The sequence below is a fragment of the Lissotriton helveticus genome, chromosome 6, assembly GCF_964261635.1.
Source record: "Lissotriton helveticus chromosome 6, aLisHel1.1, whole genome shotgun sequence".
Classification (NCBI taxonomy): Eukaryota; Metazoa; Chordata; class Amphibia; order Caudata; family Salamandridae; genus Lissotriton; species Lissotriton helveticus.
In genome coordinates this window covers 1,558,674,470-1,558,701,271 of record NC_136067.1, presented here as the reverse complement: position 1 = coordinate 1,558,701,271, position 26,802 = coordinate 1,558,674,470, and positions in this window count along the sequence as shown.

The following is a 26,802-nucleotide window of genomic DNA, read 5'->3' as shown; positions in this document are numbered from 1 at the left end:
GCAGTGGCGGATGGTGACCCTCAAAACTGGGGGTGTGTCAGGGGGACTGCGAGACAAACCTAGTAGGGGACAAAAAGATAATAAAAAAACAAGCATTGGCATAGCCAATAGGTCTCGCCTTTGGGACCTTACAAGTGTTTAGCCAGAGCTATTGGATTTGCCAATGTCTTTAAGCTAAGTTGTAGAGCAGCGTGGCTGCTGTGCAGCATGTTGAAAAAATATAATAAAAAAGTGTTAAGTATTTGAGGGTGGCGGTCTGTTAGCGAGATGGGATATTTGTTTCTAGTTGGAGTATGTTTTATTGCAGACCAGTCCTATCTACAGTCAATCGTTCTGTCTTGCGCTTAGATTGCTGCAAACTGGGTAGGCTTTGGCATGGACAGGTATTACATACTGTAGCACAAGCAAAGCAGGCGGTGGCTTGCAGAGTATAACATACTATATCATAGGCAGGGTATGTTGTGCCATAGCATTGCATCTTGCAGACCTGCACCATACGATTAGTAGTTAGTGAAGTGGGCAAGTTGTCACATACTGTGGTACAGGCAGGGTATACATTGTTGTGGACAATTTGATGCCACATGCTGTAACACTAAGTAGGTTGTGACATGGAATATATATTGCTTACCACAGAACAGGCTGGGGGTGTACAGTACAGGTGTGGTAAACTCTGGTATATGCATCTCATTTTGTAGCGCAGGATGTGAAGGCTGTACCTGGACAATGTATGGCATGCTTTATTAAATGGTGCGGCGTGGAGGAGAACAGTGTGTCTCACTCACACACACACTGTTGCTGGATATGCTGTAAAGTATAAAGGTTGTCAATATACTGTAGGGCAGACTGGTTTGACTCTGTCGTTAAAAAATGGAGTTACATGCTGGGTAGTGTGCAACTTGTAGAGGGTATCACACACCACTACAGATAGCGCCTACTGCTGTATACGTGGTACCACATACCTACCAGGCGGAATGTGTCCTTCCGTAATGTAACATGGTCATGTAAAGCGCTTCAATACCTTCGGGCAGAGTTTGCGCTATATAAAACTGCAACAAAAAAAAACCTTTTACCAGAAGCTAGAGTCAGTCTGCTTACTAGTTATCTTAGTGCGCTTCCTTATGCAGCACCTCCCCCTGAGGCTGCTGAGCCGCGCATGCCCAGGCATCGCCCTTTTAAGAGCGCTGTTGTACCCGGTTCCCAGGTGATGTAATGCTTGGGAAATTTTGCGAGTAATGTGAGGCCTGCAAAGGTCAGAGGTGGCAGACCTGGCAGATCCCCCGTCCTAACTGCCACATATGGGATTTGGATATGGGGAGAGGCTTTACGCCTGGGATATGCAGAGTGACTGACTGGAAAGAGAAACAGGCGGAGGGGGTGGGGAGAGGCTCAGACACATCAAGAGCTCAAAACAGAGCGGGAGGGTAAAGAGCAGTGGTACCGACAGAGGGAGGTGACAATGAGGCCCAGATGGGGAGGTGAGAAGACAACAACATGAAAGCAGTATCAGACTGTCCTGATCAATATTTACAGGGAAACACAAATAGCTTCGCACAGCGGTGACCCTGAAATCCAGTGCAACTGCGACAATGCCACAGAGACCGAGGAGGAAGCAAGCCTTCATCTCAACCAAAGTGAAGGTTGAGACACAAGCCCTCGAATCTCCAAAAGAAAAAAAAATGTCAGACAGGAACCAGCTGCACAACGAGGGAGGATACACATGAAAAGAGACGGAGGTGAAGACAGAACAGAAAACAAGCTAGCGCCAACATTTCCGTGCTTCTGGAGTTTTGAAGCGGGTGGGGGTCTGGGTCGAGGAGCAGCGTTCAAAGGATGAAACCTGACCCAAACAGATGGCAGCCTGCGTGCCGCTGCTGGCTGCCGAGAGCAAAACACTCTGGAAGTAATCATTTCCCAAAAGCTGGGACATCCACATTCCTTTGGCCAATTGCGTGCTTTCAATTTTGAAAGCCAGACGCAAAGGCCAATAGCGTGTGAGCACCACAAGCACGAGCTTAAAGAAAAGCTGAATAGTTTCCAAAAGGTCTTTTCCTAGCGCAAAGCATGTGCGCCTCGGTAGGCTTGACTTAAAAAACCATGGAGCCTCAAGCAACCCCCTTCTGCTAATCCCAATGCTGCTCTCATGCTGCAGATGAGCAAGACGGCCAGCCAAAGTGACTTGGGCAGTGTAAAGTGGTGGAGTGAGCACCATCCCCTTGCTGCCAGTCAGCCGCAATGCCCCGCCCCTAAAAACTGCTTGGGCTGGGAGCAGTGAAAAATAAAATGGTAATTCATTTTTTTACAGTTTTATGTTTCCTTTTTGCTGGACTGGCAGCAGGGGGGTGGCACTCCTCTGCCCTAATGGGGGGGCTGCCATTGTAGAAGGGCCTTGCTCTACACCTTTAAGCTACCTTAAATGTTGCAGCAAAAAAAATAAACAGATGGGAGAAGTTGGGGTGGGGTGGGGTAGTCTACCAAAATCATCAATTTACCAATTTGTCCTCTTTCTCCTTGTAAATAGTGCCACTGCAGATTAACCACTAATGTGGGTGGGCAGACGCTGAGCGAGAAAGAAAGTTATTGTAACTGCACTGCATCGCCTATTCTGTGAGGATTGGTAGTTGGCAAACATAGTGCATTGCATTAATACAGTGCTTCACACCACCAGCGAGATGCTGAAGCAGACCGGAAGTTGGACTGGAAGTTGGACTGGATGGGGACTGGGCAAAGTGCTCCGTAAAGAAGGAAAGTTCAGAAAAAGAGATGGAAAGAAGGGGAACAATGTTGTGTGGACTGAACAATTTAGAGAACTGTGGGTTGTTCCACTTTCCTTGTCATCTAAATTATGCTTACTAGAAAAAAGTAGAGTGCTTTCATATTAAATATGAGGTTGTGTTTAATTAGGTGAGGTGTTCTGTTTTGGATTTGACTAACTTGGTGTACTATGTATTCCTGTTTGACAGTTTAATGCCATGCTCAAGAATAAAAGGCGCAGGTTGAGGCAGACACGTATTTGCCTTTAAAGTGGAGGTATTTCCATGTGCAAGCATATGGTCTAGGGCAGTGGTTCTTAACTTTTTGACTTCCGTGAACCCCCACTGAATCACTAGTGGAAGCCAGGGAGCCCTGCCTAAACAATTTCTAGGATGTGGACATAAAAAAATACGCAACTAAAGAAACAAGTAAACGTCAAACAAATACAGAAATTATTAAATATTCTCTTTAATTCACCAACAAATATTGAAATTATAATTTCAAAAGGAAGGTTGGCGCTCTTCAGAACTTTGGTTTGTTTCTAAAAGACCAATCTATATGCTATGCTGCACTGTATCACTTTGTAAGTTTTGCCAATAATACATCTCTTTTTGTCACAGCATGCAATCGAGGACACTAATCATCCATACTACGGTTTGAAGTACTTGTGCTGTTTCCGCGAGTCAAGCTGAGGATATCAACTTAATTTTTAGCCTTGAGTTTCAAATACCTTCACATTATAACATTTTCAACTTGCTTTGTTATGAATATATACTTTATCAATCCAGGGATGGCTTTAGCATTGATGTGTGGCAATGTTTGATGACACCCCTACAATGAGTTTCTTTTTCATGGATTTCCTCTCTATAACAACCACCAACAATGATCCTCATCTCTTCACAGCTACTCTCTCATTTTTATCATTTTTTGTATAGCTCTGTTCCTCCTAATTCAGAGCGCTTTATATCACACACACACACACACACACATAAACACATATTATACAAAGACTATGATTCATAAAGTGTGTAAATCAGTGTAAATAAAAAGAGGGCTACGGGGTGTATGAGTTTCTATCATCACACTGATAGGCATTGAATGTTTAAAGTGCTTGGCCGGGAGTAACATAGAGTCAGAATTTAAAATGTAATGCAGTGGTTGAGGTTTGCCTACCCCATTCAAAAATAATTACAACACAAGGGCACTCTTTTAAGAAACCACAGAACTTAAAAGATTAAGGGGAAAAATATGTTTCAAACCCAGTACCTTGACATTAGCTTTCAGCTGTTTGGTGCCAGTTACTGTGCCATGCTAGAGGGACTGTATTTTATGCAAGTAATAATAAAAGGTTCTCTATGACAGAATCATGATTTCCCTGCTTTATCTACATGAAATACAAATCTTTGATCTACATGTTAAACATTGTGATTTGCAGCAGGCACATTTACCCTCTCTCTTAGTGATGAATCAAACCTTCCACTAGACAAAACTCAGACCTCTCCAGCAAGTATATTAATCACCACAGTTAACTTGACATTTTTATTATGGTCTGATAATTGCAGGTCACACCAAGAACTCTGCAGCATGTGCTTGCAACCGTATTTGATATTTTAAAGAGAAGTGCTCCTGAAGTTGGGACCCAGTGCAGCAGTATAACCCTATAGCCGGAATTACTTTATTAATTCATTTTCTAGACCGTTGCGGACCCCCTGGATAGGAGTAACAGACCCTCGGGGGTCAGCATGCCACAGGTTAAGAATCACTGGTCAAGGGGGAGCATGAGCCCCTGACTGTTTGTCCTACAGCTATTGCAACCAGTACTTTAAACGGGCTAGTACTCTCAGGTAGGGAGTACCTCCACTTCTTTAATTTGAGAGGGAGTACCTCTGCATCTAACCAGAGGTGTAATACTTTTATTTGGAGGGTATTCTGGTATAGAGTACCTGCACTTTTATATTTCCATTTCAAGCACTCGTTGCAACATCTTAGACTGTGTCAACAAGGGGAGAGACGGCGGAAGGGCTTTTATTACAGGTCCAGCATAGGTGCCCAAGTCCTGGAAGCAACAATTAGGAGATATGCAGTTCCTAACGACGAACAATAGTGACTAATGTGGATATACTGGCTGACGTACAGTGGCCCAGAAAACAGGAAAGGGAATTCCTCTTTTCGGATGTAATGCCCTCACACACCTAGCCCGCTAGGTGTCATGCTTCATCATTGGGCTTGCTCCCCGTCGGGACGGCGGTGCAATTCCCGACGGGCACCCTCAGTGGGGGCTCTTTGGCGGAGATCTTTTATCCTTGCCGTTTAGTGGGTGCGTGTGTGGGGCCCTAAGAAGTGAAAGTGTAGTGTCTACGTGCGTGATGGGTTAAAACAGGGGAAGGTGGTCAGGGCTACTATTTTAATAATCATGCCTCCTACCCTGATTAAAAAGGTGATGGCAACCAACCAATATAATGTATTGGGTAGTTGCGCTATTAAGGTCGACATTTTTCTTGCCTAAATGGTCCCAAGGAGTGGGATCCAGCGGCAATTCTTCAGGACCTTGAGGGAATAAAAACAAGGTGTATGTGAACTACACTCTTAACTGATTTGCAGGTATATTAACCTAAATTTGACCAGTTCTGCCACACCAAGAGCGGGAAACGTCTCCAGGTGCAGGAAGCAATCTAAATGGGGTTAACTAATTACCGCATCGGTCAACTGGCAACTGGAGAGCACGTTAAAGTAACGTGTAGTTACAGGGTCGCGCACTCGGGAGGCGGAGGACCTACCCCGTGTTGCCGCTGCCTAGACTGCCAGAACGTTTTTGAACTTCGTTCCACTTTCCGTAAATGTGAACAATAAGGGTCGAGTAGAATGTAACTAATGGAGACTGGAAGGAACACTGGAAAGCAAATCTCCTGGTTTGGAAAAGTAGATACATATGAACAACAATGTCTTCACTGTGAACGCTCTGAAGAGTACTGCAATTTACGAATAGTGCAAGCACCACCAGGATGGGAGCTAACATCCAGTCAGACAAGAGGCTGAAGAGAGTTCATCAGTGACTAGGAATCAAACAGCATCTAGTGTGACATTCTGCCTGCCATGTAAATAATTGTGTTAATGATAAGAATTGCATTTGATATTGCACTTTTTACCTCTTCTAAGTACTACAAAGAACAGTATATATTACCCAGTCAGATGGCATTCACTGTATTGACACTTGAAGGATGGACAGCTGAGTTGCCCCAAATCCCTCGCTGCCCATAGGCAACCTCTCCAGAATCTACCTGTATATTAATTTTAAATGCCCACCGTCAAAGAGGACTGTTTAATTCATGTGAGAAATCATAGCAGTTCTCAAACTGAGAGCTGATAAAATCCCCCTCTGTCCCAAAGCCGCATTCGATGTAAAGACATCCTCATTCAGGTAAAGGCGGCCCCTGATATTCATGCACAGGCCTCATCTGCCCCATTTTGTCCACAGCCCTATTCAGGGAAAGTAATTTCTGTGCCACATTTAGAAACATGCAACTAAACAACTTTATATTTAAGTATGTGTGTGTATGTCCTCGAAAGCCTGCCTTTGGATGGACTCTATAATGCCCGCCTGACACTTTACAGTGATTGTTTATATAATCCACTCACCCAGAACAGACCTCTCCCTATGCTACAACTACACGAGGAGCTATGGTCCAGTCACTAACTGGCCTGTGCTGCAGGGGTTTCATGTTCGTAACAGCCACACATTTGTTAAAATAAATAATTAAATTAGAATTGGGGGCACTGTTGTACAGCACAAATCGTCTTTGCTTCAGCCAAAGGTTTCTTTTTTAAATGATAAAAAGCATTATTTATCAACAAGTGCAGACCTATTGATAGAGTATATTAATATATATCGAATTTTTATATAATAAACGTCATATATAATTTAAAAAAAAGCATTTTTAGAATTGTTTTGTTTTCAATGGAGAGGAAGGGAGGAAAATGGGGGAGAAAACAAGGGTAAGGAATTGTAACTATGTCAACAATGACTAAAGTTTTTACAACCGGAACAAACAATGCGTATAAGTTAGAAAAAGCAAATAATATGAGCCAATATCAACCAATATCCAATAACCAGGAATAAGACAGAGAGTTACATTTTCACAGTGGCTGGAAATTTTCAGAGCAAGTGATGGAAGTAGCAGAAACACCATTAACATTGTTTTGAAGTGTCTCTAGTGTGTAGAAAGGAACAGGAAATGACATAAGTAGTATCCAATTTACGATGGTGACAGAGTCCCACCAAGTCTTATATGAGATTTTAGATGAACAATTCCAGTTTGTTGAAAAGCTAGTGCTAAAGATACAATAATTAATTTAGTTGTAGGGAAGTGGGGAGAAAACTCAATAGTAAAAGTCCCAAAAAAAGAGAGTAAGAAAATTAAACGGTTGATCGAACATAAATACTGTGGTATTTGGGCCCTAACCTTATGCCAAAATGATAATATATTAGGGCACCAAAATAGCATTTATTTTTTGTTTAAGAAAGTTTTATTAGCATTTTAAATTAAATACAATACATATGTTATAAATAAGTGGAAAAATAACATATTAAGAAGGATTAAAAAGCATATGCAATGAGCAATAAACAAATAATAAAAAGGATATAGAGGGAAGGAGAAAGGGAGATACATGTGGAATAGAAAAGAGAAGAGAAGAACGAAAGAAAAGAAAGAAAAGGAAGAAGAGGGAAAGGGAGAAGGAAGAGAGAGGAAAGTAAAAGTAATTGGGAAAACTAAAAGTCAGTCAAGGAAGAGAGTTGGAAGAAAGATAAGAGGTAAAAGGGAGCCAAAGGAGATCGGATTTAATTTTTAGGGGGACAGAAGAGGATGAAGCGATAGCAATCCTATGTTCATCACAAACAAAATTCCTCCAAGTGTGAACTGAGATTTTAGAATTACCTTTCCAACATATTAAAATAACTTTAAATGCAAGAGAAATAAACAAATCCAAAAGTCTTGCAGAAGAAGAGATAATATCAACTTCAGGTGACAATGATCCTAAGAAAACAGTCTGTAAAGATAGCGGAGCAGAACAACAAAATATTTGCATACGGTACATATCTTCCAAACTTCCTTCCAAAATGATAAAACAGGGAGACATTCGTATATTAGGTGTTTAAATGTCCCAGTTTCTTTAGAACATGACTAACATAGTAAAGAAGATGTTTGGGAAAACTTATAAATACTAACAGGGGTAATAAGAACTCTATGATATATGAAAAACAAAGATTGGGTAATACGAGCAGCAAGAGATACTTTAAACAGTTTGGACCATATACGATCCCACAACAAGACAGAGAAAGAAATGTCAAGGTCATTTTCCCACGCAGTCTCAACAATTGATTTAGGGCGATCTTTAACAGTGGAAATTAACAATGTATAAACAAGAGCAGCCTTAGTGGAGGGGAAGGAACAAAAGAGGGTAAAACATCAGTCATTGAGAGGGAAGCTAAGTGTGACTGAATGGCAGACGTAATAATGGTATATTCATTAACATATGATGAAGGCAAGTTAAATAAATGTTGCAAATTCGGAAACGTAATGATAGACTCATTATCAAAAAACTGATGAACATATAAAATATTTTTTTCTTTCCAGTGCTTAAAATAAAATGATTTGCCTTTATATCGAAGAAATTTGTTATACCATACAACAGATAATAAAAAACATTGTATAGGGGATAGGTTAGAAGAGAAGACATTATGTAACACTGTTTGGGAGTATTTTAAGATAGGGAATTTGGTTAAAAAAGAACAGTTTGACATAAAAACAATATGTTGAAAGAAAAAATCTTTCAGAAGAGAGCGTTCTAGGAGAACCCAGGTAGGTACAGGAGTATCATTAAAGTCATAGGCCAAAGAAAAGGATTGTTTAATCAAGAAGGCGGAGTGATAAGTTTTAAAAGCGGGAAATCGGACTCCACCTTCAGATTTAGGGCGAATCAGCTTATGCAATGCTATTCGAGGATGTTTGTCATTCCATAAAAATTTAGAACACATATTGTTTATGCTGGAAAAATATGAAATGGGAATTTTGAAAGGGAGCATAGAAACAGTATATAGAACATGGGGGGTAATCATCATTTTAATCGTATCCAATCTACCCCACCAAGAAAGAAATAATGGGGACCAGACTTGAAGAAGGGATTTGATTTTCTTTATGAGAGAATCAAAAGTAAGTTTAAGGGTGTCTTTCAAGGAGGGTACAAACCAAATACCAAGGTACTTAATTTTAGAGGGACACCAGGCAAAATCAGTATTATTAAACATGTATTGATAACAGAGCGAATTAAGTGGGAGGACTTCCGTTTTGGATAGATTCAATTTATATCCCGATATAGAAGAATATAACTGGACCTCATCCATAAAAGGTGGAAGGGAGGATTCAGGATTAGACATGTATACCAGCACATCATCCGCATATGCAGACAATTTAGTTTCAGTAGAGGACAATTTAAAACCAGTGATGTTAGGATTAGAACGAATTCTTTCTAAAAAGGGTTCGAGACATAAAATAAATAATAGGGGAGAGAGGGGACATCCTTGTCGAGTGCCTCTAGATAAGGAGAAAGACTTGGAAAATTGATTGTTAACAAAAATACTAGCACGGGGAGATGAATAAAGGAGTTTGACCATTGAGATAAAAGAGGGACCAAAGCCAAACCATTGTAGAGTACGAAACAGGAACTGCAGTTAATACGATCAAAAGCTTTTTCAGCATCTAGGGAGAGTGCTGCTAAAGGGACTTTAAGATGTTTACTGTGAGCAATGACATTGGAGAACATACGTGCATTGTCCGCAGCAAGTCTACCTTTCACAAAGCCCACCTGGTCCGTTTTAATTAGACGGGGTATAAGGGAATCAAGGCGTGAAGCAAGAATTTTAGCAAAAATTTTGCAATCGTAATTAATTAGAGATATAGGGCGATAATTTTTACAATGTGAGTGATCTTTATCAGGTTTAGGGATTATGATAATTAGTGCATCCAAAAAGGACCCAGAAGCCTTCGCATCTGAAATAAAGGAATTGAAGAGTTGTAGGAGTTTTGGAGCAAAAAAGGCATGGAACGAGGAATGAAATTCCACAGGTAGGCCATCCGGACCAGGTGCCTTTGATCGTTTGAGTGAATTAATGGCTCTAGTTACTTCTTGAAGAGTAATTTCTCCTTCCAGGAGAGCAAATTCATCCGGTAGAGACTGGGGAGAAGGAAGGCCCTCAAAAAAGGACGTTAAGTTTACATTAGAGGGGTGCGTGTCATCAGTGTATAAGGACTGGTAATAGGTATGAAATACTTCAGCAATGTCTTCATCCACCAAAACTAATTTATTTAGAGAATCGTTAAAAATTGGGCCTACATTTTTGCGTTCATATTTAATTTTTAAATAGTTCACCAACATTTTTCCCGCTTTGTTTTGGCCACCATGGAATTTGGATTTGATTTTAAGGAGAGTGTTACAAGCTTCATTGGTAATAATCTTATTGAGCTCCGTTTTGGCTAAGATTAAATCTTGAAGGGTAGAGGAGGAATTAGAGGAAAAATACAAATGTTCAAGGTTTTTGATTTTCCTAAATTGGTCCTCACAGTTTTTCTTATTAAGTTTCTTTTTCTTAGCAACATAGGATATGGTAAACGCCCGGTAAGCAGCCTTAAAGGTATCCCAATTATTTGGAATGGACGTGTCAGAGGGATTATTGAAGGAAAATAATTTGTTGAAAAACTCCACACTTTCTTTCATAAAAACTGAGTCAGATAAAAGAAAGGAGTTAAATTTCCAACAACTAAATTTAGAGGAGATGAGGGAAAGGTCAAGTGTAGTATAAACAGGAGCATGGTCAGAGATAAATATGGATCCTATTGCAGATTTTTGAATGGAAGGGAGTAAAGATTTACTAACCATAATGTAATCAATCCTGGAGCGGGTGTGATGAACATTAGAAAAAAAAGTATATTCCAGCACATCAGGGTTACACAGTTTCCAGGAATCATACAAAGGACGTGAGGCAATGGCAGATTGAAACCTCTTATGAGATTTGTCAGGTTGAAATTTACTGGAGGATAATCTATCAGAGAAGGGGTCTAACCATTGGTTAAAGTCACCGGCAATAACAAAATCGGGGCAATCAATGGATGAAATCAGGGCTTTAATAGCATTCCAAAACTTAGCGTCAGGACGTACCGGACCATAAATATTTAGCAAAACCAGTGTCTTATTTTGGATAATTACTTTAGCCATTGCCCAACGTCCCTCATCATCATGTTGAGAAGAAATAATCTGTACATTTAAAGCTTTGTGAAATAAAATAGCAACCCCCCCTTTTTTAAGAACAGCAGGAGAAAATACAATTTGACTCACGCATTGTCTCTTTAACTTGAGTGATTCAACATCAGAACAATGCGTTTATTGAAGAAAAACAACTTGAGAATTAAGTTTGGATAAATGAGACAGTACCTTTTGACGCTTGACAGGGTGACCAAGACCTCGCACGTTCCATGAAACAAAATTACACACCATTAAGGAAAGGGGTGATGGGCGACAAAGGGAGTGAACACATGGCAAGGGAATCACTACAGAAAAGGAAACAACAAAGACATAAAATACGTGAGATGGGAACTCCCAAAACAATCATAGCACAAAGGCAACATCTAGTCAAAACCACAAAATACATCCTGAAGAAGAACAATCGAGAAAGAGACTGCTTAGGAAGAGAGGAACATAGAGCAATGGAGAAGAGGAAAGAAACCCAGGAAGAAGAGAAGAAAGAAGAGGAGAGGTAGAAAAAAGAACAAAAAAAAGAAAGAAAAGAGTAAACAGATCAAGGCACAGAAGCCTGATCGGAGAAGAAAGGAACAACCAAAACATCAGGGGCAAGGATACACCAGATAGGGGACATATCCCCACGAGCTACCGAGAAAAAAGGACTTATATAGAAAAAGAGGAAAGAATGTAAGAGCAAAATCACTAGAAGATGACTAAAGACTAAAGGAAAGAATCAAGGGAAGTCAAAAGGAAGAGGAGAAGAACTACAGTGAAAATGAGAAGAGCTACATTGAAGAAAACAACGAAAAGTATCATGAAATATCATTAATTAGCAGTGTCCATAGTTGAAGGAGAGATACTCTGTAGGTAGGCATGAAGTTTTTGAGGATCATCAAATGAGCGGGTCCGACCATTGTGAGTGATCTTGCAAAAACAAGGATCATAAACGCGTAGGTTGTTTCTACGATTACGATTTTCCAAATCCTCTGTGTGCAATTTGGGTTTGTGGATCTCTTGCTCTAATAGTGGGATTTTAGTTGAGGCATCTTGAATGTCACTAACCCTTTGCTCCAAATTTAAGACTTTGCCCTCCATAAGAACCCAACGGTCTTCAATCTGTTTCAGCCTTTCATTAGTGGCAATCCTGAATGGTTGAAGACCTCGAACCTCCTCAAGGATGGAGTCCAGAACAGGGTTTGAGGAAGACTTAATGGGAGACGGCGGGTCATTCTTAGGTCGTTTAGGTTTGGTACCAGATTGGGACAATTTGGAGATAGGAGAGTCATTGGCCATGGTGATAATGTGAAAAGGAGCCAAAAAGCGTTGCAAAGATTAGATAAATAAGGTGGACACTGCACAGAACAGTACGAGCCAATAGTGCCGACAAGCCCTCACTCAGAAGTGGTGAAACATCAATGAGAGCGGCTACAGTGAACAAACTGGATAATAGAGGCTGAAAGGAAAGAACGTGGCACTCATAACAAGCTGTTCACGAACTGTGAGGAAATATCTCAGAGAAATGTCACATTAGATCATGAAAATAAGAGTATCCGTCTTCATAGGGTGCGCCTATAAAGAGCAGCACATGTAATGTGGAAACCATAAGGCCAAAACATAATTTGCTGAGACACTGTTGCATGAGTGACAAGGGAGAAGCAAACTGTCACTTCGAATTCGGCATTTCTAAAATGGCGGCAGCCCTTCCTGTAACAGTATTCATACTAGGCGTTAAAAACGGAATGAAGGGCAGAATTTGGTAAAGTACATGCAGGAAAACGCCATAATGTGAAGAAAGAATGTCAGTACAATGGTTAATTGCCAAATAGACAGCCGTAAAATCGAAGCGGTGATTAAAACACAGACACGGGCGCAACGGCCAAAATGGCGGCCGCCCGCATCTCAGGAATGAGAAAAGTTACCGCTGTTCATAACAGTCTCCCCGAGGAAGGAAATCCTCTCGCAGCAGCATCATCAGGGTCGCGAAACCTTCCGCCAACCTTGTAGCCGTCTCAACCGTTCGAAAAATGGGAAAATCCGCTCTCACGGCATCCGCGGGTCGAGTCCGTCGCGGAGCTCACGAAGGAGCCATCCTCACCAGCTGGAGCGCAAGCCACGCCCTCCGCACCAAAATAGCATATACATAAAATCACTAGTAGGAAACTCACAAGATCAACATTGGGTTGATTTGTCAGTGGAGAACTTAGCACAATTAAGTGGCGTAAGGTAAAGCCTGTGATAAATAAAAAATAATATTCGAGTTGTGCTAGTTGACCTGTAAATTTTATATATATGAAGCCATCCATATCTTATTTAAAAATGTAATATTCCAAGCAATTCCTAAATTATGTTCCCAGAGGTGTTCAGTCTTGGACTTAGTCCACAGGGATTTGGAGGTAAAAGAAACTTATAGATCATGGAATCTTTAGAACAGGAAGGCAGGAGTCTAGGCAGATTTGAAATGGAAATGACTGAGGATAAACTATGGAAAAAAAAACTAGGATAGTATTAATAAGATATCCACATAATACCTTTCCTGGAAGATAGGCCTGTTGTGTATTTTAACATCTTTATTATACCATACAGTTGTGTCCAACAACAGGGACAGCCCTGAACACCTGAACCAGGGGGAAACAATACTAGAATCCTAACAGGGGTTCAAGTTAATACAATATGTGCATCAAACCTTAATCAAAACAAGAGAGAATCGGAACCACATATATGGCTGGAATTGAAGAGGACACATTGTTTGCTTTGTGTTCTTTCAGTATTGTCCTGAACCTCTTATTTTTGTAAACTTGTTCCTCAGCCACTTGTTTGTTTACACATTGTACTGTTTATGGGTTTTTGTTTGTGTATTGTGTTGAGAACCTTTTGTATTACATGTTTTAAGATTAAATTATTTATCAATGTTAATTTTAAAAAAATTCTATGAATTGCATATACTTACGCATGGGTTTTCTCTTTCTTTTTCTTTTCTTTTTTTCCCTTTTCTGTTTTTTCCTTTGTATAATTTTCCATACTTCTTATATTATAATGTTTCCTTTAGGCTTTCTGATTCTCTCTGGTTTTGATTAAAATTTTATACACATATTGTATTATACCATACAAGCATGGCCAAGAAGGTAGCCTGGGAGAGAATAGAAGAAGGATATACTGACCGAAACAAAGAGCAAGTGTTTCAATAAACAGGAGAGGAATTAAAAGAATATTTAGAGGAAAAAGATGTATCTCCTGTGGGGCAAACAGGTGAAACATTTTAATCTCGATATCCAGCCAAAGAGGATGGAATGGAGAATTAGACATTGAAGTTCAAAGTGAAGCTTGACTTGACGCAATCCAAAAGCTTTATAATAGCGATTAAAATCTGGGAATTTTAACCCTCCTTCTAGTTTAGATTTTTTGAGTAAAGAAAGCGAGCTGATAGCTTTTTTATTTTCCCATAAAAACTTATAGTATATCAATCTTTGTTAAAGTAATTTTGAAAACACTCACTGGTATCATAGAAATAATAATTAGTAAGAATGGAGAAGGCATCAGTTTAATGAAGTCTAAACGTCCCCACCAGGACAAAAATAATGGATTCCATGATTAAATAACATTTTCAATATGATTAAAGCATTCCTTACAGTTAAGAGCAACAGAATCCTGAACAGATTCTGTAAACCAGATACCTACATATTTTATTCTAGAAGGTGCCCACTGGAAAGAAATGTTAGTAAAGGAATGTTTAGTTGTATATTTATTTAAGGTAAGAATTTCAGTCTTATCCATATAAACTTTCTTTCCTGAAACTTCGGAGAGAGAGGTAATTTCTGCAAGTAATGCAGGAAGAGACACTTCAGGATGAGAGATAAAAAGAATGTGATCATCAATAAAATAATAAACACTAAAAAATATAAAAAAATCATCAGCTGCTAATGTTAAAGATTGGTCATGATATGGGAAACCCGTTATTGATGAATTCTGTCTAATGGAAGATAGGAAGGGTTCAAGTGTTAAAAGAAATAAAAATGGGTCTGAGGACATCTCTGCCAAACTCCATGTTGTAGAGACAAATATGAGCAGGCCTGTAACCAAGAGGGTCATCGGGTGGATGAAAACGACCATCATGCTCAATGGTGGGTCACGGATCCCTCCACTCCTTCCCCTCAGGACGATCGTGAACTCTGGAAACCCCGGACCGAGAGTGAAGAAGAAGAAAGTGAGAGCGGCGCCTTTAATTGGGCGTACACCGAGGAGGAGAACACACCCCTGCATGACGTAGGTTTCTCGGCGGTAGTGAAAACCCCGGTAGTCCTCCAAACGGCGTGTGATTACACCGAGGAGAGTAGCGGAGGAGTTTTGGAGCGGACGAGAAGTGAGGAGAACGAAGTGCAGACGGAAAGAAGCAGTGGACCAGATGAGCCAGGAGGCCACCGTTCCTGTGATCCGCCATGCCACACTCCCGAGGGAGGAGTGTGGCTTCAACAGGTACGAAAGCGGATTGCCTGTTGGGTTGGGATGCGTGGGGTGGCACCACAGTGAAAGATAGACACCGCCACCTTGTACATAGTGTAATTAGTCCGGTTCCTTCTCCCACCTCCCTCTCTCCTACTCTGCCTCCCTACCCCGAGCACCCTTTCCGCACCTAATAACCGACACCTACTGTACATAAGGCACGAGTGTGCACAGCGGTGACCCCGCACCCCCTGGTCCCCCTGGGCGTATCGAAGGAGTCCGTGAGGCTAAAACGGTCCCTTTCGTTCTGTTTTTTTCCTACCATATCGAGAGACGAGGAGAAGAGCACCCGAGGACTTTCTTCTCCACCCCCGAAGGAAGAACAACATGACTTTTGGCCGGGACTGAAAGAACAGGATCCACAACAGCTAACTCGGACTTTGCTCGAGAAAGACTCACGTTCCGTAATCGGAGCCCTTTACTAAAAATAAAACCTTCTTTGACAAAAAAACAGCTCAGGTCTCTCTCTGTCCCCGTACCCATGTCACAAGGCCATTCCATTAACTAACACTGAAGTTTTAAGGGAATGATAAAGGAGCAAAAGTAGGGGAATCATTTTAGGACCAAAACCATGCCAAAATAAGGATTTTAGCATAAATTCCCTATTTGTCCTATCAAAAGCCTTTTCAGCATCAGTAGTTGTTGTAAAGGGGTATTTAAGAAGAGGGGCTTTACTCAACATATTAAAAAATAAAAGGTATTATCAGACGCTAGTCTTCCTTTTATAAAACCTGATTGTTCCTTACCAATAAGATTGGGAAGGAAGGTTTTAATGGACGATGCTAAAATCTACATTTACTAAAAAGAGATGTCTATGATTTTTACAGTGAAAAGGATCTTTGCCATCCTTAAGTACAAGACAGATTGTGGATTCTTGAAATGTACCCGGATGATAACCGACTGTGGTAAAATGTAATTAACATGGCACGATGGTAGAAAGTAGAAAAGGTGCGATTGTCGCGGTTAACGGTTCATCGCGACTCCCGAATAACCGTGAAAACTGAAATTAGGTCTTAAAGATACATTTTATAGAAACTAAAGACAAAAACATGAGTTTAACATGTTTTTAAAGAAGCATGTATATAGTCATATGTGTACAGTGGAGTTTTAAAATTATTTTTGAATGTGCTGGTAGCCATTGAATGTCTGCTTTTGTATTGCAATTTTGCAACGTATTAACAACATCGTCATGAATTACAAAAAGTCCTAGAAAAAAATATTTCAAGAGAAAAGGAACTCAATTTTGGGCTCTTATGTAGCTCTAAATGTATTTTTCAGTATGTGAAGTACATTTGCGGATCACAGATTCTCCACAGTAAATGCGACAATGTTGTGCTGACTCAAAAAATTCTTAAAAATATAACCAGTTATTGATGTACTTTCTGATAAACATATATCAAATCAAAAAATAAGTGGTATATAATTTAAATATAATATACAAAATCCAATTATGAAAAGAAAATAAAAAAATCTCAGAGGCTTACTTAAACAAAATGGACGTTACAATTAAGAAATAGAATTTTAAAAAACCTTAGAAATGCACTCAAAAAAATAAAAGTTACAGGGACGTTATATTTGGAATTAGCATTTAAAAAAAATCTCAGAAATTCACTGAAAAAAACCTAATGTTATAGGAGCATTATCATTAGGAAATCAAATTAAAAAAACTGAAAAAGTCACTGAAAAAAACAAAGGTTACAGGGAGGTTACAGTTAGGCTGACATTTCACTCGTACAAGACTTGAGAACTCCTGCAGTTATAATTAGCTGAGCTAACTATAGCTTGCGCCCCGCAATGCACTGCTTGTGACCTCAAATATTACATCATGATATGGTCAGTGACATCACTGATTACATCTCAAATGACATCACTGATGACATCATCCACAAAATCTCTGACAAACCCACTCACTCCCCAATATAAGCTTTCATACAACTATTCCAACTTCCACATTACTATTCTCAAAACCTTGAGACACCCATACCGGTATTTACATATTCACTCACTGAATCATAGGTCTACACACACATCCACTCAGTTACTCATACATCCACTCATACACCAACTCACTCACTAATACAGCCAATGATATAGCCACATATATACCCGTACAGCCATTCACAAACTGTCAGTCACCCATAGAGCTACTCGCACACCTACCCAATTTCCCATAGAGCCAATACACTGCCACATACTCACCTATACGGTTATACACACACCCCCTCACATATTCATACAGATACTAACACATACTCACTCACTCTTACTATCACTGACACTGACACAAGCACACACTCGCCCATACAGCTACTCTCACAATCACTCCCTCACACATACAGTCACTCATATACGTTAACACTCACCTATTCTGCCTTTCACATATGGAGGTACTCACCCATATACCACTAACATATCATTTCACTCACCAACACAGCCATACTCATACTCAGTCCCTCACAGATGCACTCACTAACCCACACAGCTACTGACTCACCCACACACTCATACATGCAAGCAGTCACACACACCCTCACTCACCAATGCACACACTCAAACAGCCATCTAGGTACCCAGACAACCAATCAGTCGCCCATACAGCCACTCACATACCCGCACTCACGCACCCCTTCAGCAACTTACACACCAACTAACAATATGATACAGACATTCACATAACCAGTCACTCACCTATACATTCACTTAGACACCAAATCACTCACTTATACAGTCAGTCACGCACCCACTGAATCATCCATACAGGCACTCATACACTCACTGATTCACCAATGCACGTTGGTATATATATTTGACATTCATAAACTGTTTAAAATCAGTCTTAGTCACTGGATGATATCATCAGTGATGTCATTTGAGATGTCATCAGTGAAGTCACGGACCATGTCATGAGTGTTGTAATGTGCAAGGTCATAAGCAGTGCATTGCTGGGGCATGAGTTATAGTTAGCTCAACTAACTTTAACTGCTGAATTTCTCTGGTTGTGTACGAGTGTAATGTCAGCCTAACTCTAACGTCCCTGTAATCTTTAGTTTTTTCAGTGAATTTCTAAGTTTTTTTAAATTCTAATTCCTAACTATAATGCCCCTGTAACCTTTGATTTTTTCAGTGAATATATCTATATAAAATAAGAAATATTTAGAATGTTTTATAATCAGACAAAAAATAACTCAGCCTAGATATTGCCACTGGCCTGGATTAGTAAAATAAGAACATAACATGGGATTAGGTTTTCAACAGGTTACTACAAAATTGTTGTATTTATTTTCTTAACAAATAAAAAAATGCAAAAAGCTATGCTGTTTTAATTTTTAAGATGGCTTGTGATTGATTCCTCTTAATTGTTTTACATCAATACTGAAAATAATAAGTCACTCATTTTTATTCATTCTTTATATGCATACATATAGGTCAGCTCCCATCAGAAGAAGTAGATTTGGAAGGTCATCGCCAAGACGTTGCGAGTCCTGGGGTTCCACAAGCCTCACAGCATCCCCTGCCGCCAGACATACAATGCTGGACCAAGTAGTCAGCAGAAGCCCAGTCTTCCCAAAATGCAAAGCATGTGCACCACACCCTCACTCAACCTAATACTTGCGGTGGCTTAACCCAATCTTGATGGGCAGTTGAAAGCAAGACAGTAACATGAAATGGCCATGTTTTTTGTGATTTTCCTTTTAAATAACTATTTTGTACACAGTAACAAAATTTAGCATTAACATAAAGGTTGACACATGGTCAAGTAAAGGTGCACGTTTTGCACAAGGTGTATCATGATGTGTTTCTCAAAAACAATGGTTAAAAATGATACCAATATATTTTTGATCACTTACAAAGGACTGTCTTGAGCAGACACATGCCTGCCTAAAACAAATGAAACATGATTTGTTTGATTTTTTTAAGGTATAGTTGTACCAAACGAGCCACATTTTTTATTTGTGTCAGGTGTGATACTACGTCACATTTGTGAAGGTTGTTACACTCCCCCATGCCAAGTGACATATCATAAAATGTCCTTATGATACAGTGGATGTTCCAAAGTTCACGTATGTTAGTATTATCAAACGATCAACATTAAACATGTGAACCAAAATGACATAAGGTTAAATGGATACATTTTTTAATAAAACATTTTTTTTTAATTAATTTAGGTTATAATCATAATAAATAATAATTTTGCATGATGTCGCCTTCATTCACAAATGTGTTTGTAAGCTAGTCTGTTTATTGAAAAATGTATTTCATAGGCATACCTTTTTGAAAAAAACAGACAGGAATGTGAAAACATTAGTGATGGGGTAACACATACCAAAAAGCTTTATTTTTAAGTCCTTTGTTAAGTCCAGATGAAAAATCAAAGGGACTTTTGTAAATGGAATGTTCCATCACAAATGAAATAGATATTTGGTCCAACCTATTCCAAAGCCAATATTTTATAATGCACTTAGAATTTGACGGATGGAAATTTCATCACATATATGTTAGAGTACTCAAAATCAGGCACAAAAAAATAGGCACTTAGAAATATTTGAAATGCATCAAAGTTAAAACAATAATAACTGTCAATTGCATTTTGAGGTTTAATTTTAAAAATATATATGAATATGAATCAATGTGTTTAAAAATCTTCTGTATGTTGTACCAATTGTTCACTAATCTGAAAGCCAGAATATTTTACTTTATCTTGGCAATGATAAACAAACAAAAATAAAGTAAGATTTTTAGAGGAACAATTTATATTTTTTCTAGCTGTACTAAAGAGGATTACAAATGTATCAAGCTCAATGTGTTTACTTATGCTGTAGAAGTGATTTAACACTAGAAATATATACAGCATGAATAAATACATATGGCGTGATACATTAATAAGCAACTTAAGTACTGAATCCCAAAAGTTATTTTTAACATTTAAAAAATACTTAAGTTAACTAAATTAAGTTTTACCATTGTGAAATGCCCCCCCCCCCAAAGAAAATAGGCTTTCAGTTTATACAAATATTGGTACAACATTACAATTAATATTAACAAAAATTGATTCATACTTTTATTTTTTTTAAATAAAAAAAGATTGGCTTTTTTGCCTCGTACAAACAAGGTACAAAGAGATTTTTGTTTTAGATGACATTTTTGTAACATACTTTCACTATTCTAAACAACAACTCTTTCAGGATTGTAAAACAGTCCCCGGTGAATATTGAAAATAGTTTAAAAAAAGGATCTAAAATAATTTAGGAGCAATAATAGAAAATTACAAATCTGTGACCAAATGATTTCTGAAGATGTTCAGTACCTGTAGGAGATAAAGATAAACATACAAAAGTGTAAAAGCTTTGAAGCAAGTGAAACATAAAAATGTAGAAAACGTTTTGAGAAAATACTTCATGATCAGTTATATTTACAAAGCTACAATAAAACTATTGTGTATGTCATTAAAGCATCTTCAAGAGCATGCAAAGGAGATATTGGCCAAGAAGGCAGGGAAGCACCTGGCCACTGTGTTTTGGGTGCTGAAACATCAGACACCAATGAACACAGTGGCATTGAGGGTGAGGGGACTGGAACGGAGGCCACCACATCATCATCTTCATTGGAGGCCTCAACAAGTGACCAGTTCCTTTTGGTGGTGCACCCTACTGAAACTGTAAAATCCTCATACTTGTCCACCATTCAGAGACACATCTATACCCTCCCTCTTGCTCCCCTCTAGTTGGCCAAATCCAACCCCCTAAGAGGGCTGGGGTTAACTGCCCCTGGCACCTCACTCCCTGCCCTTGTCACCCCCGCTGCACTGAGTGAGGAGGCTATTGGACTATTACACAGCATCTCTGTAAGCCAGAATGCAATAGTGGCATCCGGGGGCTAACCTGCCACATGCAACGCATAGTTGCATTTCTGGATACCATTCACAGTTCAATGTCTGCAGTGGTCGAACTGGGGGCGGGAATAACCTGAGGATTGAATCAGTGGGCGGAGTTAGAGGTGTGGCCAGGATGGGCAAAAATCCCAATCTTTAGAATTTGTTTGGCATGTCACTGACCAGTTACAGCTTATTGTGTTATTTAATTCAACCAATGGACACACATGATTATTTAACAATTAATATGAGTTATTGACATTAAAATAAATTCACAGAATGTCCAAAATATGCTTAAAAGTGGAAGCACAAGCCATTTGTATCCGAGCCATGGAGTTTCTGTTGTCCGCAACATACACAGAGACAATCAATTTCACGTGTGTAAATCACTGTATAGGAAACGTTACATGAGACAAAGGACTACAAAGTGTCAACCATACTAGTAGGCAGTATAGTTTAATAGTGATTGATCTGGAGAAACACAAACTCAGAATTTAAAACTTAATACCATGATTGGGGGTTCTCTTTAATAATCATAATTTATTTCTATCCAAATGAACACTTTTTGCAACATTAGGATAATCAAAGGCTTAGGGAAAGAACTGTAACGCTCTAGTTTATACCTTGCAATTTGTATGCAGCTCTTAGATGAAAGTTAATAGCTCACTGTTCCTATAAACTGCAAGTAACAAAAGGATGTCACTGACAAAAGCAGTAACCCACTGACCTATTTACATCATGTGCATTTGACATTTTTATTATTGCCGAAATTGCTGGGGGCCAGGAAGGAGACAGCAAGTGCTTTTTAAAACCATAATATACTACTCTCCCACTCAAAGTCAGCGCCCGTTGTGGTCATACTGTTCGCACCGCCCTAGAGCCGTCTCTTCTCAGGGGTCCTGTGACCTCAGCACTGTTGCGCCAGGGTCTGCTACTTCGTAGGCCAGCCCACAAGACTGGAGGTGAATTTCAGTATGGATTGTGGTGGTCAGGCCTTCAAGGTGAACCCACACTTGCCACTGCCACTTGCCACTTGCCACTGCTAGGGTCCTCCTGCTGGTGCTAAGACACCAGGGCTTCTCTGGTTTTATGGGGTCTTCTAAGGTCAAGCATGGGAATGTGCTCCCTCCGGAGAGTGGTCTGGGGTACTGGTCATGAAGGCTGAACATGATTCCCCAGTTCTAAATTCGGCAGCTCTGATCACAATGCTACATCCTCTTCCCCACTGAAAACCATACTGCCCCACTGAGAGAAATTCACACTGCCTTCAGCTACCCCCAATTGTGCCCCACTATAAACAACTGGATGCGACTTGATTCCAATTACGCACAAGACAAGAGAAATATGCTGCCTAAAAGAAAAAGTAACAACATCCTAGAAAAAGCAATCACTCAAAGGGAGTGAAAGATTAAATAAAGCATGTAAAATCTAAGCAGGAACAACATGGTGAACTTAATGCTTTTACAGGCATTATTCATTAAACAACGAGTATTTTTGCCTGAAAAGCTAAGGACATAACTACAGGGCCCAGAAAGGACCAATTTCATTGTCCACAGCTTATATGCTTACAAAATGTAAGCAGTATGGTTTGAAAAGACCACATTCGTGACTACAAAGCCGCCGTACACTTTTTTTTTTCAATCCACCCAGGTATTTCAGTACCTCCAGATTTGGTGCACTTCCCCATGAGGGAAAACAATGCTGTTCAAAGAAAGACAAGAAAACAAAAGTAGTGCTTGACTGGCAAACTCTGTAAAGTGACACTGATGTGTTTGGGTTTGAATAAAACCAATCTGGCCGCTTTGAGAACACTCTGTCTTGCTTTATTTAGTTATTTATTTTTCATATTTGGAACCTTTTATTTCCGAGGCTACACTTTGGAACAGAAAAATGTAAAAAACCGGCATTTCCAGCAAAAGTGTTTTTATTTTTTGCAAACATTTCACAGGGGAACAAATGAATGACAGGAAGAAAGAGGGCATAAGTGTAAGAGAGAGAGGGGGTCAGCTGCCAGCGGCCGAGCAGGAGCGGACACTGTCCTTGTCTTGTCTGGGCAGGAAGCAAGAGACAGAGACCTTTTCCTTCTCTGCCTCCGCCCATCCTCGAACAGCCACTAATGCGAAGCCCTCTCTGCAGGCCTTGGATATTTCTGAAGTCCAGGGACGCATGTTAAAAATAAAAAAGTAGGGGAAAGGAATCTATAGAATTAAAGAAGCAGGGGCACGCCGTGCCCTGTTGATCCTGCCCACTTCGACCACTCAATGTCTGGCATGCAGAGTATGCTTGTCAAAATAGCAGCCTCCTCACTCACCCCAGTTTCACAACCAGCCCAATCTTGTGCCCCCATTTCAGGTTCCTTCCTGAACCCAAATCTAAACTCCAACCCCAATCCGAAGCACACTCTCTTCTTTGCAGGCACCCACTCCAACAGACAAAAGCAGCACAATCACACACACATACACACAAAAAACACAAAACCAAAATACTCATACTATTGAAACTACACCTCCAAGCACAACATCCAGAAGCACCACCACCGCTACAAGCACCACAACCACCCCATAAGCACCACATCTACCACTCACACACAACCACACCCAGAAGCACAACAACCACAAGCATCAGAACCACCACCACACCCACAAGCACCACAACCAGACCAACCACCACAACAGCACACTCATCAAAACCAACACACTCACACAAAGGCACACCTACAAACAAAACAACACCAGCTAAAAGCAAATGCACACATTCACCAGAATATCAAACACCCGCCAAAAAACACACATCCAAAATTACACAACAAACACTAGACCCACATGTAACTACCACACATATAGACACAAGCACATCGCACACTCCAGCTCCCTCTACCTCCAAAAGCCAATCTATTTCTACTCCTTCTACCCTTAATCCTCCTTTCAAATTCTTCTCTTATCTGGCCTTGACCCCTACAAATCTAAGCCCACCCCTCCCAAGAAACAACCCACATGGTGCCTGCTCTGTGCCCAATAGATGCCCCTTCCTGAGGAGGACAACATTTGTACTATTTTTAGGAAGCAAGTTATGGTAAACAAAGCCATAAGCTGTTGTTGTTGAAAACCCTTTAGTCTTCATGAGAAAATTATCTCAATTATAAATATAAAAAAATAATGTTGCAAAGTTTTTCATACCATTTTGATTTATTTACAGTTCATTGATTATTAAAAATGTTTATGATGAAAATGTGAAATACATATTCTTGCTTACATTTATAACAGACAATACAAAACATTTTTTAAATGACATATTTGTAAAGTTCAAACATTATGGAAAAAAAGTAATGATATTAACATTTTAGTGCAAGCATTCATCATTATAATGGACACTTACACTAAAAAAATGGACATTTCTATCTTTAAGTGTTAATACAGGTGTTTATTTTACTGTAATTAGTGAAAAAATTAACACATATGCAAATTCGACCTATGCAACCGTACCATTTCTTTGCACTTTAGGCCCATGGTCTTGTGAGGAGTCTAGGTAGAAAAGGCTTTTTTAGGTTATTTGATTCACATAAAAGTACCTTGTTTACTCTTTTAGAGGACATGTATTTTGCCTGGAAAGGTGAGTTTTTTATCAGAGCTTTGAGGTGCTCTGTTCTCCTTTATGGAAGGGGGTATTAATGGAGTAGGAAAGTGCAAACAGCCATATATGTTATGCAAAACCTTATCCACTAAAATAGCCTGACTGGACTTTGCTTCAAAACTAATGCCTCCTTGAAATAAGTGTTAATAAAAAGAAATATTTCATGTTTCTAAAACACAATGCATTGCATTTGAGCTGAAGTTCACCTTACACATCTATATCCTATGCTAGACAGTGCACACTCACTTGTGCAAAGCTGCATGTTGCGCAAGACTGACTTTAAGAGCGTCAATGCAAGGGAAGACAGCAGTAGCAGGCCAATCTTAATACATATGCCTCTGAGCTGTGTCTTTCCCCTTTTGCAACCCAGCACAACCCTGCACAAAACGTTGTGTGCTACAATGTGTTGCATTAAAAACTAGTAAGTCTAGCTTTTAGTGGCTGGTACCAGGACAATCCACTCTATGAAATATTATTTAAAGTGGAAAAATCAGATTGTGCTTGCTGAGAGCAATGATAACTATAACAGTATTTACAGAGCGAGTCATCAGATCACATTGATTGCAAGACATTATTATTTAAATAGTGTTAAAGAGATATCAATATAAATCACCATGTAGAAAAGAAAGATAATCACTGTACTTTCTTTCAAAAGATATATTAGGGTTTTTGAAGTACGCATCTAGCTTTTCTCACTTACCCATTTGTAAAATAAGTGAATATAGTGCTCAAAGTGTGCTAATGGGTATACACTGATTATGAGAGATACAGTAATATTTACAAGCTGTGAAAAAAGCGTAATAGCCAGAATAGACAGAAGTAACACAAAGTTAACTTAGTAACACAAAAAAAATAGGCAGCAACTCATTGGTCAGTGGGGACTGTCAAAGTTTCAACCCATGTGAGAGCAATCCCTTGGACATCATAGATTCAATATTGAGTGTTGCTCTGACTTTAGGTACTGAATAAAGAAATCATATTTGTCAGGTAAGCAGCACAGCTTTATAGCTCGCCATATCGGGCTATGCCGGCCATTAAAGACCCACTCCAGCCTTAAAGGCCAGAGCCAAAGATGAGGGCCTTTAACAAGGGAACTGTCCGTTAATGACCTGCATACGCCCAGCTACAGTTGGCTACGAAGCAATTAGAACATTCTGTCCCATGAGGGCAGTTTTTTTTTTAATTAGATCAACAAAAGCATTTGAAATCCCCCTTGGCTCTAAAGTCTTTCTTCACACAGCTCTTGCTATGAACGTTCTACAGTTAACAGCCATGCACTGGACTATGGCTGTTATGCGTTGAAGATTCACAGCAAGAGCTGTGAAAGGGGGCTAAAGTTAGCCCCTGGTTATCCCCGGTTTGACTGAACTGTTTTTGTAGTTAAGCCAAGACATGAGCTGAGCAACATAATCTCTCCCTCTATCTAGAGCCCTAGTGACACTGAGCAACAGACGGAGGGAATGGTGAAGGCTGCGTTTGTCCTCCTGCTTCTACTCTGCCTTTCTCATTCCTCTGCCTAATTAATATATTTTAGAGAAGCAGGGGAAAGAGAAAAGAGGAGGTTGTGCATTAGAACAATGAAATGTTAAGAGCAGCGGGCCAATTCATATAGGCCACTGCTTCTCCATTGTCTTCAAATGAGTTCTCAACATTCCAATGTTCTAATGGCTCTTATTTATCAGGTAAGCACTGTTTCTTTTGTGTGCATCACATCAAACTTTGTTGTATATTCCTGAGGATCTGATGGCAATAACCCTCCCATT